Source organism: Mytilus edulis, chromosome 10 (genome assembly GCF_963676685.1).
Source record: "Mytilus edulis chromosome 10, xbMytEdul2.2, whole genome shotgun sequence".
NCBI lineage: Eukaryota > Metazoa > Mollusca > Bivalvia > Mytilida > Mytilidae > Mytilus > Mytilus edulis.
This window is the reverse complement of record NC_092353.1, coordinates 62,135,358-62,141,399: the sequence shown is the minus strand read 5'-3', so window position 1 is coordinate 62,141,399 and position 6,042 is coordinate 62,135,358. Positions and strand designations below refer to the sequence as shown.

Genomic DNA, 6,042 nt, shown 5'->3' with positions numbered 1-6,042 from the left:
ACACCGTGGACACTGTTTTCATTTATGATATGCTAAGTAGCTTTTACTTACTTTTAAGATTTTTTCACTAAATTTTCAACATAAATGTTTGTTTTCTTTTCATAACATGCTTACAGGTATCATTGCTAAGGGAGAAACTATTGCAAATGCTGAAATCTTGAGAAACCGATTTGTCTTTTGACTTAAAAATGAGACTTTTCCTTTTGGTGAAATTATTTATTATTAAACCAACATACACCTCCAAAATCACTAAAAAATGTTTGTATGTATTAAAATGCAATAAAAAGTGATAACTCCTAATAACAAATGATATGAATAATAGTACTATTACAGGTCTGAAAAGATTAATAGTACAAAATAACAGTTGATTTTGGCTATATCCAAGGGTTTAAGAAAACATTAAGGATGTTTTTATAACATTTCATACTGTAAACTGTATATAGTGTATCACAAAACATTCATATCTAACATATGCAAAAGTTATTTTGATATATTTTCATGTCTTTTGACTTAAACAAACCAAATAACATAGTTTTGCATGGTTTTTTTTTAAATGACCCATATGTATATATATATATATCAAATTTGTCAATATCAGCAGGAATTTTGTTCTCTGGATCAGTACCAAGTAAGGCATATTGAGGATATTGAAATTTATGAATATTTGTGGAATCAGCATGTCCTCTTATATTAACCACCAGAAGTTTTACCTGCAATAGGACACGTATGGCACAATTACCAGAACAATTATGCCAACGATATTCAGCAGCAACAAAGATCTGTGACACTTGGAGGAGATGGTAGAGCTGACACTCCTGGACATTCAGCCAAGTTTGGCAGTTATACCATGCTTGATCTAGATGAGGGAGTTGTTGTTGACATTCAACTTGTACAGGTTAGAATTTGAATATAAAAAAAGAAGATGCCGAATGATTGCAAATGATACAACTCTCCACAAGAGATTAAACTGACACAGAAATTAACAACTATAGGTCACTGTATGGCCTTCAACAATGAGCAAAGCCCATACCACAGATTCAGCCAAAAAAAGTCCCTAAAATGACAATTCAAACAAGAAAACAAATTGGCCTTATTTATGTTAAAAAATTGAACAAAAACATATATTAAACACATAAACAAACAACAACCACTGAATAACATGTCTTGTACATGTATTAACTATTAAAAAAAATGGTAGATTAACACATTTTTATTAGTTTTATTTTTAGGTATTATTTTTTTTTATTGGAAATTTATCTATATTTGTATTGGTTTATCCTTTCAGAGCAACGAAGTCAAAAGCAGTTGCCATATGGAGAAAGAGGGGCTTCAGAGGAGTGTGGAATTTTTTAAGCACCATAACATCAACATAAAAACACTGGTGACGGATAGACATGTCCAAATTAAAAAATGGGTCAGAGAGAATATGGAAGATACCACTCATGCATTTGATGTATGGCATGTATATAGCTAAAGGTAAAGACAGTTGATCTTTCATGTTTTCATTGACACATTCAAATAAAAAAAATCATTAACAGATGAATTCCTTGAATGATACTTTGACATTGACAATGATTGAAACATCAATGGTTAAACAAAATGACATGGGTCTTGCTCATTGTTGAAGTTTAACAATTAGTGGCAGTTGCCAACTTCTTTGGTTTCTGGTTGAATGTTGTCTCACTATTATGAAAACCAAATGTGACCTTTTGATAAAATAATGAGAATTAATTATCATGCATTAACAGTGTTATAAAATCTTCAATTTTTGAATTGTAGGAATGAAGAAAAAACTATTTGCTTTATCGAAGGAAAAGGATTGTTCGGATGTGTCTCCATGGATCAAGAGCATGGTGAATCATATGTACTGGACCGATGCTTCATCTGCAAACCTGAATGAAGACTTGATATTAGCAAAGTGGCAATCTATTTCCAATCATATAATTAACGTTCATGATGGACATAGCACACTGTTCCCCTCTTGTCAACACGATGATCTGGAGGGAAGGGAAAGACACAAAAAGTGGTTAAAACCAGATAAATGTACAGTCAAACCTTAATTACTCAAAGATTATTTTTTCATTTAACATGCTGGAGGTTGGTCTTGTATGTAAAAATTTACATTTATTTTCATTTCAACATGTTCAAATTTGTAACTTGGATTGTTTTTTGTGAGGGTCGTAATATTTAATTTAAAAATCAATATAACCTATATAAGTAACAAATGTAATTAAATATATTTTATAAGAAAAGGAATATATTTTACAGAAAAACTTTGGAAATTAGTTGCAGCTGTATTTTTTCCCTTTATATTATTCTTCTTTTACATAAATTTTCTTCCAATAAATTTTAATTACTTTAAAGAATTGAAAACTAAATCTTGATATCTATATCACTAATGGAAAGCTGAATACTAAAATTTATGATAAAAGGGATGATTTTTCATTTCCTATCGTTAATTATCCGTTTTTAGATGGTGACGTTCCCTTGTCACCATCTTACGGTGTTTATATATCTCAACTTGTACGATTCGCTCGTGTTTGTAACAATGTTTTAGATTTTAATGAGAGAAATTTATGTATTACTGAAAAATTATTACACCAGGGTTTTCGATATCACAAACTAGTCAAAACATTTACTAAATTTTATCATCGGTATAAAGACATCATTCGTAAATATAGCTCTACATGCAGACTTCTAATACGTTCAGGTATTTCACATCCAATTTTTTATGGTAATATTCTTTATAAAGCACAAAGGTGTCAGTATTCACCTCAGAAACTTACAAAACCTTTGAATAGACTTATTAAGAAGGGATATATTTACGATACTGTTGTCAAGTCATTAAAGATTGCATATTTTGGCGTTAATATTGAGTCACTGATAAGGTCTTTGCATCGGAACTAAACACATTTATTCTAAAAACAGTTGTTGGCATGACACGGGTTATGTTCTTCTCATATATGTTATGATGGTATGATACTAAACCCCTAACGGGAAGGATTGTGCCTGATGTTCATATGATGAAATCATAATCTTTCAGTCAGTTTAATAGAAGTCTGGAGCTGGCATGTCAGTTAACTGCTAGTAGTCTGTTGTTATTTATGTATTATTGTCATTTTGTTTATTTTCTTTGGTTACATCTTCTGACATCAGACTCGGATTTCTCTTGAACTGAATTTTAATGTGCGTATTGTTATGCGTTTACTTTATTACATTGGTTAGAGGTATAGGGGGAGGGTTGAGATCTCACAAACATGTTTAACCCCGCCGCATTTTTGCGCCCGTCCCAAGTCAGGAGCCTCTGGCCTTTGTTAGTCTTGTATTATTTTAATTTTAGTTTCTTGTGTACAATTTGGAAATTAGTATGGCGTTCATTATCACTGGACTAGTATATATTTGTTTAGGGGCCAGCTGAAGGACACCTCCGGGTGCGGGAATTTCTCGCTACATTGAAGACCTGTTGGTGACCCTCTGCTGTTGTTTTTTATTTGGTCGGGTTGTTGTCTCTTTGACACATTCCCCATTTCCATTCTCAATTTTACTTAGTATCATTAATTTTCAGGTTCTAAAGTTTATGAAAAGCTGCAAGACATTGTCAACAGCAGGCAGATGAAGAAGGACATTCCTATGCTGTCATCTGGACAAAAGACTTCAGAACTTGAGGGATTTCATTCAGTGGTGAATCATTTTGCACCTAAAATGATTGGTTTTTCATTCCATGGAATGCTTTCTAGGTAAATGTTTAATTGATAATGGATATTTTTAGAATATAGATATATGAAGATGTGGTATAGTGCCAATGAGACATCTCTCCATCCAAATAACAATTTATAAAAGTAAACCATTATAGGTCAAGGTACAAAAATGTATATGTATTAATATTTATTGATATTTTTGGTATTATTATTTATTTTTCTTTGCTTTCCATACCTCTATTTTCCATGGCACTTTAACTATATATAATAAAATTGAGAATGGAAATGGGAAATATGTCCAAGAGACAACAACCCAACCATAGAACAGACAACAGTAGAAGGTCGCCAATAGGTGAAATTCCCACACCAAGATATATATATATATATCGACTATAGCTAACATTCATATAAATGAAATGGTAAAATTGTGAAAATATCTAATAAAACTGAATACTACACAGTGCAATTTAATTCAAAACAATTTTTCCTTTTTTCCATCAAGGCAATGGCTTGCAGCAATGCATTTTAACGAGAACAGCAATCGGGACCATGCTTTCCCACAGGATGGTAAAGCAAGATACAGGATAGTGTATCCTAAATACAAAAAAGGAGAGAACACTGTGAGAAAAATTCCAGTCAATCCCACATTTGGTAAGCATTACTACTTGTATCAAACTGAAATTATTAGCAACTTGCCCCCTGAAGAAATTGCCCTCCCCTTGAAAAAAATAAGTCATCCTATTGTAGTCTTACAATAGTTATTTAAGACCCCTTATCATAATTTTAACAAGTTTTTATGTTGTGACCATTTGAGATTTTTTCACAATTTTCACATAGGTAAACATGGTAAACCCTTATGTTCTGTTTTAGCCATGGCTACCATCTTGGCTGGTGGGCAGGGTACAGATACAATATCTAAACAATAAAGATGATTTAGGCCTGTAGTTTCAGAGGAAAAGATTTTTGTAAGAGTTAAGGGACAAAGGATGATGGATGCCAAGTGATGAAAAAAGCTCAATTGACCCTAAGGGTCAGGTGAAAAAATGTGTTTTCATATTAAAGTGACTATGTACAGTGTCTCTAAAATTTTAATACGTGTAATAGGTCTAAATCATTTGTATTTACTATATATACCTTTATAAATTCCTATAATTAGGACACTAATTATAATACACAATTTAACTACATTCTATAAAACAAGAGAATAAAATTGTTATATTTAGTTTATATATGTACATCTGTAACAGTAGTTCATTGTTTGTTAGTGATTTTGGTCTTTCAGCAAAACCTTAATTCAAAATTCAGCAAGGTCACTTCCTTCTAAATCTTTTTTTTTAAGAATATGTAGAGAGTCTGATGAAAACAGTTTTCAACATTGCGAAAGTCTCGCACATGAACAAGGAAGGTATTCAACTACTGGTAGATGTTCCACCTCCACTTTGTAGCCAGTACGAGAGACCAGACAAAGAAGAAGCCATACAAAGCCTTCTTGCTAGATTTAAACGTTGTCAGCCTCATGAAAACCAGTGTAGTTCTGATGCAGATCAGGGAAGACAGTCCGGATCTTAAGTACCACACAAGATGGAATAACCACACGGAACTCTTTCCCTAGGAAATGCCAACACCACCGTACAAATTGTCTATATGCTGTGTAACGATTTCTCCTGAAATAATAAAAGATGTTCTTTTAATAAACTACAGCAGTAAATATTTCAAGCATATTCAGGACAAGATTAGATGCAAAATTTTATATTTTTATATATATTCACTTTTGAATAATAAATGGGGAATATTACCATGCACAAAGATAATATCCTGCTTGAATATATTAATATATAAAGTTTTGTGATAATAAGTATTGTGTACAAGTTTCATACCATTTGATTGAGGCGTAATAAAGTTTGAGAATAAATATCAATTTTGGTACATATGGACAGACGTACAATTAGACAAGGGTGAAATAAATTTACTATGTATACAAAAAGAGCAAGTGTTGCATTTTTCAATGAGACGACATAGAATGCTTGCCATCCAAATCACACTAGCCAAGACTTCACATACTAAATATAAGCAATTATAAATTATATTTGCTGCACAGCCTTCAACACAGTGCATTGATTCACGATTTAAAAAACATATTATTTTTATATAATAGATTTTAAAAATAAACCAATATAAATGTTGATGTTGAAATACAGGACTGAATTTCTTACTCATTTCCATGATCAGGATGCTCTCCATATTGCTGCCTATACTGGTAATAGGCAACTTTTAATACATGTATAGCAAGGCACACTGGATGAAATCCCGGATGGTCTGTTCTACAAGCTGTGTCAGGGTGTTC

The 6,042-nt window shown here is 32.0% G+C and overlaps 1 pseudogene; it reads left to right on the top strand.

Moving 5' to 3' along the window:
* Positions 1–498: 498 nt before the first annotated feature.
* On the top strand, positions 499–5,817 carry LOC139492893 (uncharacterized; annotated as a pseudogene).
* Positions 5,818–6,042: the final 225 nt, after the last annotated feature.